Consider the following 15,693-nt stretch of genomic DNA (forward strand, 5'->3'; position numbering starts at 1 on the left):
AGACTCTATCCAACAGAATTTCTTGGCCCATGGATGTGGGATGTGAGAGAAAGATGAGTCAAGGATAACACCAGGTTTTGGAGCTGAACAACTGGAAGGATGGAGTTGGTAATAATATGGGAAGAGTAATTAGGGAAAAGATCAGGGGCACAGATTTTGACATCTTGAGATGTATTTCAGATATCCAAGAGGAGATATTAAGTAGACCACTGATAGAGGAGTATGGAGTTCAGGACACAGGTATGGGCTGGGGATAAAAATTTAAAGCCAAGATAAAAAGACTTGCCTTCTCTCTTCTCACTTAGTTAAGCAGATTTGCCAGGTCATAGGATAAAGGGTGAAAACTCTTTGTTGAGGGAAATACCAGTCAACCTAACAGGTCAGAGTCCTGATTCTGGGAAGATAGTGGAGTACGAAGCACCAAGAATCTGTCTCCCCACCTAGAAAGCAATTATACTGTCAGAATCTGTCTGAGGAACTCTGAGGTCTGCTGAAGGCTTTCAACTTCCAGGGGAAGATTTGGACGGTAAACAGTGGTTAATTTCAGTCCATTTCAGCTCTTAGCACAGTAGCAGCTACCCATCCCCCATCCCCAGCTGCATGGCAGTCAGCTGTGTACATGTGGCTGGAGCAGCTTACACACAGGTTGCAGGAGTCAGGAGCCTGTCCTCCAAATATCTGTGCTCTGATCACTGCTGCTTATGATCATAGAAATGTAGTCAAAGAGGTGGGCTGCCATTGTCGTTTCACCTCCCTTCATTTCGGCAAGCCCCTCCTCCCCAGCTGAAGTGATGTCCAGGGGTTGAAAAGGGCCAATGCCCTTCCCCCCCACTGCCGTTTTTGCTTTTTCCCCCTTTGGGAGCCAGACATTAAAGACTAGGACATAAAAAACAACTGCCTATAAAGGGGAAAATTGGAAAGTGAGCACACATGCCCAGGGAAAGGCTCACAAAAGATCTGAGAAGACCTTAAATTTACACCTTAGGCTGATCCTCACAACACAGACAACCTACAACAATTAAAAAATAAATAAACAAAAACAACAACAATAAGAGAAATCAGTAAACCCTGGGGAAGGGGGAAGATCTGATTTCCAGCATTACTACATTATTAGATTCAAATAATCAAAGTTCTACAAAAAAATCACAAGGCGTACAGAGAAACAGAAAAGTATAGCCCATTCAAAGGAAAGAAATCAACAGAAATTGTCCCTGAAAAAGACCTAAAGATGGATATACTAGACAAATCTTTAAAACAACTGTCTTAATGATGCTCAAAGAACTAAAGGAAGATGTGGAAAATGTCAAGAAAACAATGTGTGAGCAAAATGGAAATACCAATTCATAGAAAGCCTAAAATGAAATAAAATAGAAATTCTCGAGCTGAAAAGTACAATGACTGAAATAAAAAAATCATGAGATGGATTCAAAGGCAGATTTTAACAGGCAGAAGAACTTGACAGGACAATTAAAATTATCAAGTATGAGGAACAGAAAGAAAAAATTGAAAAGCGAACATAGCCTAAGGGACATACAGGATAATATCAAGCAGAAGAATATATGTATGTGGGTGTCCAAGAAGAATAATAGAGAAGGAAAGGGGTAGAGAGAATATTTGAAGAAATAATGGTTGAAAACTTCACAAATTTGTTGAAAGACATGAATATAAACATCCAAGAAATTCAACAAACTCCAAGTAAAATGAACTCAAAGAGATCCATACCAAGATACATATAATCAAACTTACAAAAGCCAAAGAGATAATCTTAAAAGCAGCCAAGAGAGAAGAAAATCATCACATACTAGGGATTGTCAAAAAGATTATCAGCAAATTTCTCATCAGAAAACTTGGAAGCCAGAAGTGGGCTGATATATTCAAAGTGCTAAAAGAAAAAAAAAGATATCAATAAGAATCCTAAATCTGGCAAACACTATCTTCAAAAGTGAGGAAGAAATCAAGACAATCTCAGATAAACAAAAACTGAGGGAGTTTGTAACCATTAGATCTGCCCTACAAGAAATGCTCAAGGGAGTCCTGTAAGGTGAAAAGAGGACACCAGACAGTAACTTAAAGCTGTATGGAGGAATAAAGATCTCAGTAAAGATAAATACAAGGGCAATCATAAAAGCTATATCACTGTAACAATGGTTTGTAACTGTACTTTTTGTTTTCTACATGATTTAAAATAATTATTAGTTTATGTTTTGGGGCACATAATCTATAAAGTTATAATTTTGTGACATCAACAACTGAAAGAGGTGGAGATAGAGCTGTAAAGAAGCAGAGTTTTTGTATGTTATTGAAGTTAAGCTGGTATAAATTAGAATGTTATAACTTTAGGATGTTAAATGTAATCCTCATGGTAGCCACAAAAAAAAATAGCTATAGACTATACATAAAAGGAAATTTAAACATTTCACTATCAACTAAACACAAAAGCAGATAGCAATGCAGGAAATGAGAGACAGAAAAGCTATAAGGCATATAGAAAACAACTAACATAATAAGAAAAGAGCCTCGGGACTTCTCTGGTGGTCCAGTGGTTAAGAATCCACTTTCCAATGCAGGGGAAAAGCGGTCAACCCCTGGTCAGGGAACTAATATCCCACATGCCGCAGGGCAACTAAGCCCATGAGCCACAACTACTGAGCCCACACGCTCTGGAGCCTGAGCACCACAACTAGAGAACCCACATGCTGCAACTACTGGGCCCGTGTGCTCTGGAACCCATGTGCCACAACTAGAGAGAAGCCCTCACACCGCAACGAAAGATCCCTCATGCCACAACGAAGATCCCACGTGCCGCAACTAAGACCCAATGCAGCCAAATAAATAAATAAAAATCAATATTAACCCCCCCCAAACCCAAAAGAGCCACATTATCAATAATTACTTTCAATGTAAATAGCTTAAACTCTCCAATCAAAAGACCCAGATTGGCAGAATGGATAAAAAAATATGATGCAACTATATGCTGTTAACAGGAGATGCACTTGAGATCCAAAAATACAAACATGTTGTAAGTGAAAGAATGGGAAAGATAGTCCATGAAAATAGTAACCAAAAGAGAGCAGATATGGCTGTAATAATATCAACAAAATAGACTTTAAATCAAAAAAGATATAAGTAACAAAAAGGACATTATATGTTAATAAAAGATTCAGTAAAGCAAGAAGATTTACTGATTATAAACATATACACACCTCATTACAGAACATCAAAATATATGAAGCAAAAACTGATAAAATTGAAGGGAGAAATAGACAGTTCTACAACAATATCAATAGTTGAAGATTTCAATACCCCACTCACAATAATGGCTAAAAAAAAAGGCAGAATATAACTAAGGAAATAGAGGACTTAACACAATAAACCAACTGATCTAATAGTTATACACAGAACACTCTACTCAACAACAGACTACGCCTTCTCAAGTGCACATTGGACATTTTTCAGGATAGACCATATGTTAGGCTGCAAATTAAGTCTCAGTAGGTTTGAAAAGGTAGATATACAAAGTATCTTCTCTGACCACAATGGACGTAGTTAGAAATCAATAAAAAAAGAAAATTGGAAAATTCACAAAATTGTGGAAATTAAACAATATACATTTAAACACCCAATGGAACAAGAAAGAAAATATAAGGGAAATTAACAAATACTTAGAGATGAATAAAAATGAAAACATTACATACCATAACTTATGGGACTCAGCAAAGGCAGTGCTAAAGGGGAAAATTATAGCCATAAATGCTTACATTAAAAATGAAAAAGATTTCCAATCAGCAACCTAAATTTACAACAGAAGGAACTGGAAAAAGAAGAACAAACTCAAAGCTAGCAGAAGAGAGGAAACAATAAAGATTCAAGCAGAGATAAATGAAATAGAGAATATAAAAACAATAGAGAAAATCAATAACACCAAAAGTTAGTTCTTTTAAAAGATCAGCAAAATTGTCAAACCTTTAGCTACATGGACTAAGAAAAAGAGAGAAAAGACTCAAACTACTATAATTAGAAATGAAAGTAGTGACATTACTACTGATTCTACAGAAATAAAAAGGATTGTAAGAGAGTACTATGGACACTTGTACAACAACAAATTGGAGAACCTAAATGAAATGGACAAATTCCTAGAAACACAAAACCTCCCAAGACTAAATTATGAAGAAATAGAAAGTCTGAAAAGACCTATAACTAGTAAGGAGATTGAATCAGTAATAAAACTCCTCTCCCCACAAAGAAATGTCCTAGACCTGATGGCTTCACTGGTGAATCCTACCAACATTTAAAGAAGAATACTAATTCTTCTAAAATTTGCAAAAAAAAGAAAGAAAGAAAGAAAGAAAGAAAAGGAGGGAATACTCCCTAACTATGAGCCAACTATTACCCTGATAACAAAGATAGACAAAGGCACCCTACAAAAAGAAAACTACAGATCAATATCCCTTATAAACATTGTTGCAGAAATGCTCACCAAAATACTAGGAAAACAGAATTCAGCAGCATATTGAAAGGATTATACACCATAACCAAGTGGGATGGTTCAACATATGAAAATCAATCAATGTAATGAAGGGGGAAAACCACATGATCACTCCAATTGATGCAGGAAAAGAATTTGAAAAAATTCAACATCCTTTCATGATAAAAATACTCAACAAACTAGAATAAAAGAAAACTACCTCATCATAATAAAAGCCATTTATGAAGAACTCACAGTGAACATCAGACTCAATGGTGAAAGACTGAAAGCTTTTCCTCTAAGACCAGGAAAAAGGCAAGAGTGCCCACTTTCACCACTTCAATTCAACACAATACTGGAATTCTAGACAGTGCAATTAAGCAAAAAAAAAGAAAGAAAAGGCATCCAAATTGGAAAGGAAGAAGTAAAGTTATATCTGTTCATGGATTATATGATCTAATATATAGAAAACCCAAATCCACAAAAAAATACTGTTAGAACTAGTAAATTTTCAGCAAGGTAGCAAGTTATAAAGCCAACACACAAAAATCAGTTGCATTTTTATACACTGACAATGAGCTATCTGAAAAGAAATTACAAAAACAAGTCTATATATAACACCAGCAAACTGAATAAAATACTAAGGAATTAACTTAACCAAGGAGGTGAAAGATTTGTACAATGAAAACTACAAAACACAAAACATTGCTGAAAGAAATTAGATGAGATCGGGTGCATTCAGGGTGGTATGGCCGTAGACTGAAAGAAATTAAAGAAGACAAATAAATGGAAAAGCATCCCATGTTCATGGAGTGAAAGATTTAATATTGTTAAAATGTCAATAATACCCAAAGAAATCTACAGATTCAAAGCAATCCATGTGAAAATTCCAACAATGTTTTTTGCAGAAATAGAAAAACCCACCTTAAAATTCATGTGGAATTTCAAGGGACCCCAAATTACCAAAACAATCTTGAAAAGGAGCTAAAGTGGAACTTTACCCCTGATTTCCTGATTTCAAAACTTATTACAAAGCTACAGTAATCAAAACGGTGTGGTAGGGCTTCCCTGGTGGCACAGTGCTTGGGAGTCTGCCTGCCAATGCAGGGGACACGGGTTTGTGCCCTGGTCCAGGAAGGTCCCACATGCTGAGGAGCGGCTGGGCCCGTGAGCCATGGCTGCTGAGACTGCACGTCCGGAGCCTGTGCTCCGCAACGGGAGAGGCCACAACAGTGAGAGGCCCGCATACTGCAAAACAAAACAAAACAAAACCAAAAAAACGGTGTGGTACTGGCATAAAGACAGAGATATTAACCAATGGAATAGAATAGGGAACCGAAAAATAAACCCCTGAATGTGGTCAAATGTTTTTTGGCAACAGAGCCAAGGCCATTCAATGGGGAAAGGACAGTCTATTCAACCATTGTTGCTGGAAAAACTGGTTATCCACAATGAAAAGGAATCATAGGGAACTCCCTGGTGGTCCAGTGGTTAGGACTCCATGCTTCCACTGCAAGGGACACAGGTTCAATCCCTGGTCGGGGAACTAATCCTGCATGCTGTGTGGCGTGGCCAAAAATAAAAAAGAATCATATACAAAAATTAGCTCAAAACGGATCAAGGACCTAAATGTAAGACCTAAAACAATAGAAGAAAATATTTCATGACACTGGATTTAGTAATGATTCCTTGGACATAACACCAAAGGCACGGGTAACAAAAGGAAAAATAGACAAACTGGACTTCATGAAAATTTAAAAATTTTATGCATCAACAGAGTAAAAAGGCAACCCATACAATGGGAGAAAATATTTGCAAATCATATATCTGACAAAAGATTAATATCCAGAATATATAGAGAACTCCTAAAACTTAACAACAAAACTTAATAACCTGATTCAAAATGAGCAAAAGACTTGAATAGATATTTCCCCAAAGAAAAGATACAAATGGCTAATAAGCACATGAAAAGATGCTCAACATCACCAATCATTAGGGAAATGCAAATCAAAACTGCAATGAGATACCACCTTACACCCATTAGGATGGCTACTATCAAAAAAATAGAATATGAGTGTTTGCAAGGACATGGAGAAATTGGGACCCTGGTGTACTACTGGTGGAAATTGGTACAGTCACTATGGAAAACAGTATGGTGTTTCCTCAAGTCATTAAAGATAGAATTACTATATGATTCAGCAATTCCACTTCTGTGCATATACCCCGAAAGTAGGGTCGCAAAGAGATATTTGTACACCCATGTTCATAGCAGTATTATTCGTAATAACTAAACCGTGGAAGCAACTCAAGTGTCCATCAGTGGATGAACGGAAAAGCAAAACGTGGATATACATACAATGGAATATTGTTCAGTCTTAAAAAGGAAAGAGATTCTGCAGTATGTTTTCAACATGCATGAACCTTGGGGACATTATGCTAAATGAAATTACCCAGTCAGAAAAAGATACATACTGTATGATCCCACTTATATGAGGTGCTTAGAATAGTCAAAATCATAAAGACAGAAAGTAGACTGGTGGCTACCAGGGGCTGGGGGCAAGGAATAACAGGGAGTTATTGTTTAATGGGGATAGAGCTTCAATTTCACAAGATGAAAACAATTACAGGGATGGACAGAGGTGATTTTTGCACAAGGATGTGAACGTATTTGATACCACTGAACTGTACACTTAAAAAATGGTTAAGATGGAAATTTTATGTTATGTGTATTTTACGAGAGAGAGAGGGAGAGAGAGAGAGAGAGAGAGAGAGAGAGGAGAGGAGAGGAGAGGAGAGGAGAGGAGAGAGGAGAGGAGAGGAGAGGAGAGAGAGAGAGAGAGAGAGAGAGAGAGAGAGAGGAGAGGAGAGGAGAGGAGAGGAGAGGAGAGGAGAGGAGAGGAGAGAGAGAGAGAGAGAGGCTTCCCTGCCTGTTCCACCTGGGCCGGGGCTAGTAACCCTAAAAGGATCGAGCGGGTTCCACGTGGTGTGAGTGGGGCCGGAGGACTGGGCTGCGATGCGCACCACTAGCGGACAGGGCACACCGAGCACAGCCCCAGACGCCTCTACAGGCCCGAGAGCACGCGCCTAGGGCTCCCCCTCCCCTGTGGACGCGCGCCCTCGGCCCACTCGCGCAGGGACAGGGCAGGAGCTTGGGTTGCAGACACTGCCCGGACAAGTTCACAGCCAGTCCTGCGGGTTCCGTAGGCCAGCAGAGCGCTGGGGCCGTGCAGTCCCCGGAGCAGGCGGAAGGCGGGACCCCTCCCCTCACCCCACTCCCCCGCCCCGTTTCTCCTCCTCCTTCCCCGGCTCCCCTCCCCCCGCGCCCCCGAGTCCCGCAGCCGGGCAGCCAATCCCAGCCGCGCTCCTGCCCGGCTGCTCAGGGTGGTGGCACGGAGCCTGGAGGCGGTTTGGAGAGCTCAATCTTTGCGCCCAGCGGCAGGTAAGGTGCGCGGGGGGGATCTGGGTCGCGTCGGGCTTTTCTAAAACCGTCAAGCAGGAGCCTGAAAACTGATGCTAGTGGGAGAGCCGTCACCCGCCCCGCTGCCGGGCCCACGAGCCCTCGGCGCCGCCCACCTCGCCCCGCCCTGGCCCGGCGCGGAGCTGGCGTTCTGGACACTCCGCTGGCCCGGGATCTCGACGTGCTCCCCAGGGAGGGCCTGTCTCAAGTAAACAAAGACCAACTATTAAAAACATTACATCTATGTTTCATTTGTAAAATGGTGATGGTTTCGGTTTTTATGCAGAGGTATTCGGCTCCTGCTGAGGGCGGGTGTCGAGGGCTCGGCCGGAAGGGAATCCGGGGACCCGCCGCGCTGGGGTTCTGCTCCTCGGTAGGAACCCTGCGTAGGTCCCTTAAGCTCTCCTGGCCGCGCTCTCCTCTTTGGAAACTGGAAAATCTTATTATTTCAGATGTTGTTCTGAGGGTTACATGAATTAAGTGCACTCTTAAAAAAAAAAAACTAAGGCTGAGCTCCCAGCAACAACAGGGTTATCTAGACACAGCTATTTTAAAGTACTGATAACCCTGAATTGTTCCACAAAGGAACTAAGGTAGTTTGCAACAAAATGACGTAGAATAGTAACAAGTCAACATAGAATAAATGTAACTGGATATTGGGAGCAGAGGTAATGTAAGACAGAAAATAAGTCCAGGGGAAAAAATAAAGTGTGAACCTGCTGTGAAAATGGAAATGTTCTGTATTTAATTAATTTACATTTAAATAGTGTGTGTCTATATGGAAAACAATATGGAGGCTCCTCAGAGAACTAAAAATAGAATTATCATATGATCCAGCAGTCCCACTCCTGGGCACATACCGGGACAAAACTATAATTCAAAAAGATACGTGCACCCCATGTTCATAGCAGCATTATTTACAATAGCCAAAACGTGGGAACAACCTAAATGTCTATCGACAGGTGAATGGATAAAGAAGACGTGGTGCATATATACAATGGAATACTACTCAGCCATAAAAAAGAGTGAATTAATGCCATTTGCAGCAACATGAGTGCAACTAGAGACTATTATACAAAGTGAAGTTAAGTCAGAAAGAGAAAGACAAATACCATATGATATCACTTATATGTGGAATCTAAAATATGACACGAATGAACCTACCTACAAAACGGAAATAGATTCACAGACATAGAGATCAGACTTATAGTTGCTAAGGGGGACGGGGAGGGAGAGGGATGGACTGGTATTTTGGGGCTGGTAGATGCAAACTATTACATTTAGAATGGATAAACAACAAGGTCCTACTGTATAGCACAGGGAACTATATCCAGCCTCCCAGGATAAACCATAATGGAAAAGAATATTTAGAAAAGGACTGTATTTATGTGTATAACTGAGTCACTTTGCTGTATAGCAGAGACTGGCACAACATTGTAAATGCACTCTACTTCAATTTAAAAACAGCGTGTGTCTAGTGGCTGCCTTATAGGACATTGCAGGTCTATATTGTTTTTCTAGTTGAGTCTCAGATTTGTCTCTAGGAAAGTAAACTTGGTCATTTGCATTGTTCCTGTCGTTTGAAACATACTTCCCTCATTCATTCCTCAAATAGGAATGGCCTTGGAGGAAGTAGAGCCATTCCTTATAATTAGCTAGAAAGACAGCTTTCTGTACTTCATTATTAGAGCACCCTGATATATTGCCATGTGAAAGTCTACTCAGTTGAGGAACTGGGGCTGGGAGGGATGGAGTCAGTGAATATGGCATAATTTATAACTTTTTTTAGAGTTTTGAATAAAAATATAAATGTTACCTTTATAGCAAAATTTAAAATATATAGATAAGCAAAAAGAAACAATCACTAAAAATTTCACCACTCAAAGACATAATTGCAGTTAAGATTTTCATGTGTATATTTCCAGACCTTTGCCCCATGTAGCCATTTTATTTTCCTTGGTAGGCCCCAAAGTATCAGCTCCCTCCAAGAAAGGAAAATCCAGTCTGGGGGCAAGGGTCGCTTTTATCTTAACCTTTGGACCTCTCAGGCCAGCACCTGGCTCCATCCGAGAAGGTCACCATCTCCCTAATCCTCCTCCCGTACTTCTGCCAGTGGCCTGGCATTGGGGCAGTGGTTATAGGCATCTGAGAGAGCATTTCGGAGAGGAGGAAAGTCACAGCTGTGGTTCATTCCGCATGAGGAGTAATCCAGGGTTTCTCATCCTTGGCACTGTTGATATTTGGGGCTGGATAACTTGGTTGGGGGAGGGCCGTCCCGTGTATTAGAAGATGTTTAGCAGCGTGCTGGCTCACCCCCCCGCCCCTGCTTCTCATCACGACAATCAGCAGTGTTGGTTGAGACCACTTGGGTTAACGGAAATTGCTAAATTATTCATGACGCGCACTAAAGAGGTTCATATTCCAGTTTGCACGTAGGAGAAGGACTGAGATCGAAAGAGAGGCATAGCTTAAGCTAAGGAAGCTGTTTAGTCCTGGCTGTACGATTCATTTACGGTGAGATTTTGGTGGGCAAGTATATCAGTTAGGATGGAAACAGGAAAAAACCCACAAAAATGCAAGACACTTTTGAGGGGACTCCATAGAAGAGGGGGTAGGATTTGGGGAACCAGCAAATGACATTGTGACACCGGGGAGGACGGCTGGCGGGGTGCCATCCCCACCCTGGCCAGAAGGGGCAGGGAAGGGAGTGGGATACCAGAGCTTGGAAGTGGGGGCCAGGTGGGGGGGATGGGAGCCCTGGAGGAGCAGCCGCCCTCCAGGGCTGCTGTGGCCCTGGCAGAATGCGGCCACTGTCACAGCAGCAGCCCAGCAGATGGGGGATAAGTTCACCAGCCTCTCCCTTTGTTACGAGTCCAAGTTCGTACTGTTCAGCCTCATGACAGGCCACTAAATTGAGAGCTAAAGTGTTAGGGCAAGGAATAGCAGCTTTTTTGGAAAGCCAGCAGACAGAGAAGATGGTGGACTTGTGTCCCAAAGAACCATCTTACCCCCAAGTTAGAATTCAGGCTTCAGAGGGGAGGGGGTGTGGCAGGTTGTTGCGAACTTCTTGGTGGGCCAGACCGGGAAGGGGATGTTCTTGCAGCTGTCCAGGTAGGTCTGCTGTAAACCTCCAACAAGAGGAATGTGATTCTCTGTTGTGCAACTTTTTATCTCTGTATGAATGAAAATTGTTATACCTTTAAAGGTCAAGCCTGGGAGGCAGAGCCTTGAGAATGTGCTATCATGTATATTTCAGGCTGTAGGCAACATTCTTTTACAAAGTAGTAGAGCCAGCATGAGGAAGCACAGGCAGCAGAGCGCAAAGGTGAGAGCTAAAGGAATAGATCCAGTATGGAGTCAGGTTTGTTCTTCTCTGTTACACCTTTCCCCTTCTGTACCCACGGAGCTCCTCCTCTGGCCAGTCCCTAGTGGAAGCTGGAGGGTGAAGCAACCCAGGTGATGCAGCCTGGGGAGGTCAGCCAGCTCCCGAGGGGGTGGGAGCAAGGCCGATGGAGAGCCACCAGAACCACCAGTAGCATGTGACCTAAAGTCTTCTGCCTCTGTAGAATGAAAGTTTGAGGGCTCTAACTCTTAAGGGTTACCAGGGGAGGAAAAGGAGATAGGCAAAAAATGTTTTTTGAAAATTAAAACATATAACACACGCAGGCCACTGCTGCTTCTGACCTCTGACTCTGTTTCAAGCAGTAAGGTCAAGCCATGCTGTTTTAGCTACTGCAGGATTTTTTTTTTTCCAGCTTTACTGAGGTATAATTGACCAAAAAAATCTGAGATAAAGTATACAGTGTGATGATTTGATATACAGATACATTATGAAAGTATTCTCTCCAAGTAAATTAACACACATGTTTACTGGTTTTGGTTTTGGTGAGAACATTTAGGTTCTACTCTCAGCAGATTTCAGTTATTCAAGACAGTGTTATCCACTACAGTTACCATTAGATTCTCAGACCTTATTCATTTTGTAACTAAAAATTTGTGCCCTTTTATCAACCTCTTCCTATTTCCCCTATACCCCAGCCCCTGGGAACCACTTTTCTAATCTCTGTTTATGTGAGTTTGGTGTTTCTTTTTTTTTCTTTTAGATTCCACATATAAGTGATACCATGCAGTATTTGTCTTTCTCTGCCTGGCTTATTTCACTTAGCATAATGCCATCCGGGTTCATCTATGTTGTCAAAAATGACAAGATTTCCTTCTTTTTTAAGGCTAAATGTTTTTCCATATAGTGTCATCCCTTGGTATCTGCAGGGGATTGGTTCCAGGAGCCCCCGTGGATACCAAAATCCTTGGATGCTCAAGTCCCTTATATAAAATGGTATATTACAGTGAATATAGTTGGTTCTCCCTATCTGTGGATTTCACATCCTAAGATATGGAGGGCTGACTGTATATGGATCACATTTTCTTTTTCCTTTCATCCGTCAACACTTAGGTTGTTTCCAGGTCTTGGCTGTTGTCATAATGCTGCAGTGAACATGGGAGTACATATATATCTCTTCAAGATAATTATTTTGTTCCCTTTGGATATATACCCAGAGGTGGGATTGCTGGATCATACAGTAGTTCCATTTTTAATTTTTTGAGGAATCTCCATGCTGTTTTCCATAGTGGCTATACCAGTTTACATTCCCATCCACAGTGCACAAAGGTTCCCTTTTTTCTACACCCTCACCAGCATTTGTTATCTCTTTTCTTTTTGATAATAGCCATCCTAACGTGTGAGGTGATTTCTCTTTATGGTTTTGATTTCAGTTTCCCTCATGATTAATGATGTTGAATGCTGAAAACCTTTTCGTGTACCTATTGACCCTTTGTATGTCTTTGGAAGAATGCTTATTAAGTTTCTCTGCCCATTTAAAAAAAAATTTTTTTGGCCGCAGTGCGTGGCATGTGGGATCCTAGTTCCCCAACTAGGGATCGAACCCATGCCCCCTGCAGTGGAAGTGCAGAGTCTTAAGCACTAGACCGCCAGGGAAGTCCCTCTGTGCATTTTTAAATTGCATTTGTGGTTTTTGCCATTGAGTTGTATGAGTACCTTGTATATTTTGGATATTAACCCCTCATCAGATTTGTGGTTTGCAAATATTTTCTCCCATTCCATGGCTTCCTTTGCTGTGCAGAAGCTTTTTACTTTCATGTAGTCCGACTTGTTTATTTTTATTTTTGTTGTCTTTGCTTTTGGTGTCAAATCCAAAAAAATCATTGCCAAGACCAAAGTGAAGGAGCTCACCCTTTATGTATTCTTCTAGATTTACAGTCTCAGATCTTAGGTGGTGCCATGCAAACTTAAGGATTGCTTTTTCTATTTCTGTGAAGAATACCACTAGAATTTTGATAAGGATTGCTTTCAATCTGTAGATCACTTAGGGTAGTATGGACATTTCTTTTTTTTTTTTTTTTTTTGCGGTACGCGGGCCTCTCACTGTTGTGGCCTCTCCCGTTGCGGAGCACAGGCTCCGGACGCACAGGCTCAGCGGCCATGGCTCACGGGCCCAGCCGCTCCACGGCATGTGGGATACTCCCGGACCGGGGCACGAACCCGTGTCCCCTGCATCGGCAGGCAGACTCTCAACCACTGCGCCACCAGGGAAGCCCTGGACATTTTCATAATATTAATTCTTCCAATCCATGAGCACAGAATATCTTTTCATTTTTGGGGGTCTTTTTCGATTTCTTTCATTCGTGTCTTACAGTTTTCATTGTAAAGATCCTTTTTTAATTGAAGTTTTGTTGATTTCTGCTGTACAGCAAAGTGATTCAGTTATATATACATATACATTCTTTTTTATGTATTCTTTTCCATTACAGTTTATCACAGGATATTGAATATCGTTCCCTGTGCTATACAGTAGGACCTTGTTGTTTGGCTCAGCCTTTCTTACCTGTTTTGATGTGGATATTTTCTCATTCACCAGATATGTAGGAGTCGCTAAGCTAGTTTCTGGATCTCTTTCAGAAGGGATTGCTCGGGCTTCCCTGGTGGCGCAGTGGTTGAGAGTCTGCCTGCCGATGCAGGGGACACGGGTTCGTGCCCCGGTTCGGGAAGATCCCACATGCCGCGGAGCGGCTAGGCCCATGAGCCGTGGCCGCTGTGCCTGCGCGTCCGGAGCCTGTGCTCCGCAACGGGAGAGGCCACAACAGTGAGAGGCCCGCGTACCGCAAAAAAAAAAAAAAAAAAAAAAAAAAAAAAAAAAAAAAAAAAAAAAAAAAAAAAAAAAAAAAAAGAAGGGATTGCTCCCAGTGTAGCTGTACATTCAGTGTGTCTGTGGCAGAAGAGGAGCTCAGGAGCCTTCTATGTTGCCATTTTGGTCAAATTTACTGCAGGATTTCTTTAAACTTCTTAACCCTGCATATTCCAACTCAGTTGTGCTGTTTGGTGCACTATTATAAAACATATCTTTGCTGGTGCCTGAATAAACAGTTGGATATTTTCTATATATCTTGTACAGAATGATTTTTCTTGTAGCTTAACTGTTTACTTTTTTTTAGTTACCATAGAAACCACATCATAATACCTCAGAGTTTGAAAAGGCCTTATAGTTTCTCACCTGATATCTGAGAATGTGCAGCATCTTAAAAAAAAATGCCTGAGAAATATATACATGTATCAAATTATCATAGGTACAGCTTAAACTTATAGGATGTTATCTGTCAATTACATCTCTATAAAGCTGGAAGAAAGCTGCATAGGAAAACAAAATAGGCACAAAACAGCAGAAAAGCATCATGTGCTCAGTGTAGAGCATAACATGATTTATGCAATTAACATCAAGGTCACAAATAACACACTGTGAAATCTTGCTTATAAAAAAAAATCTTGACTGATCTGCTAAGGAAAGAAAATACATTCTTTCTAGCGAGTTTTTAAATTGTTAAAGACAAAAGTTATATTTACAGGGATTCCTTCTGGGTGGAAGATTTATATTCCTTTGGCCCCCACCACACACACCTGTCATTTGTGCTGTGCTCGGATGTTCCAGCAGTTTGTCGTTTCCAAAAGCACTTGGCCACGGGCTTCCCTGGTGGTGCAGTGGTTGAGAGTCCGCCTGCCAATGCAGGGGACACGGGTTCGTGCCCCGGTCCAGGAAGATCCCACATGCCGCGGAGCGACTGGGCCCGTGAGCCATGGCCACTGAGCCTGCACGTCCGGAGCAAAGCACTTGGCCAGAAAGAACTAGTCTTTCAGCAATAGGAGACCAAGGTTTTGACCTGGACTTTCTGGGGGATCAGTGCCTAATGACATGTATGGGCCCCCCTGGAATGTCCTGGTATCACCCCACTTTTAAAATTTAGTTGCACTGCAGTTGCATTGTTTGCAATTATTTGAGTTAATAAGCTGCTCTTTTAAAGAATGGACACACACTGGTAAGCCTAAATACAGGATACCAGATGTTCATTCCTTAGTAGGAGTGCTTCGACTCCTGGTATAACATTTCTCTTCTGTTATATCAAGAACACTCTCAGTAAAAGGCAAAAGGTTTTGAAATGGCCACGAGGAGGAACAGGAGGTACATGGAGCAGGTGGGAGGGGCTTGAAAGTTGGAGTGGGAAGGACAGTGCCTTCTGTTTGGAGAGAGTGCCACAGAAAGCTTTGCCTGTTCAGCACTGTTGTGCCTGGCGTCTCAGGGCAGCAGCTTTACTAGCTCTGATAACCTGAGCTTTGTCCTAGTTCACGTGTGTCTGTCTGCCCCTGGGAGAACCAGAAGAGAAGCTAATAACCAACCTCCAGTTAACCAAGCCAAACATGGAA

The 15,693-nt window shown here is 41.6% G+C and overlaps 1 protein-coding gene across 1 annotated transcript in view; it reads left to right on the forward strand.

Moving 5' to 3' along the window:
- Positions 1-7,861: 7,861 nt before the first annotated feature.
- Positions 7,862-15,693, forward strand: part of BLVRA (biliverdin reductase A) — a 59,998-nt gene continuing 52,166 nt past the window's right edge. Inside the window, exon 1 of the mRNA XM_079710970.1 lies at positions 7,862-7,904. The gene's annotated coding sequence lies outside the window, so the exon portion shown is untranslated. The remainder of the gene's footprint in view (positions 7,905-15,693) is intronic.

Source organism: Hyperoodon ampullatus (assembly GCF_949752795.1).
Source record: "Hyperoodon ampullatus genome assembly, chromosome: 9".
NCBI lineage: Eukaryota > Metazoa > Chordata > Mammalia > Artiodactyla > Ziphiidae > Hyperoodon > Hyperoodon ampullatus.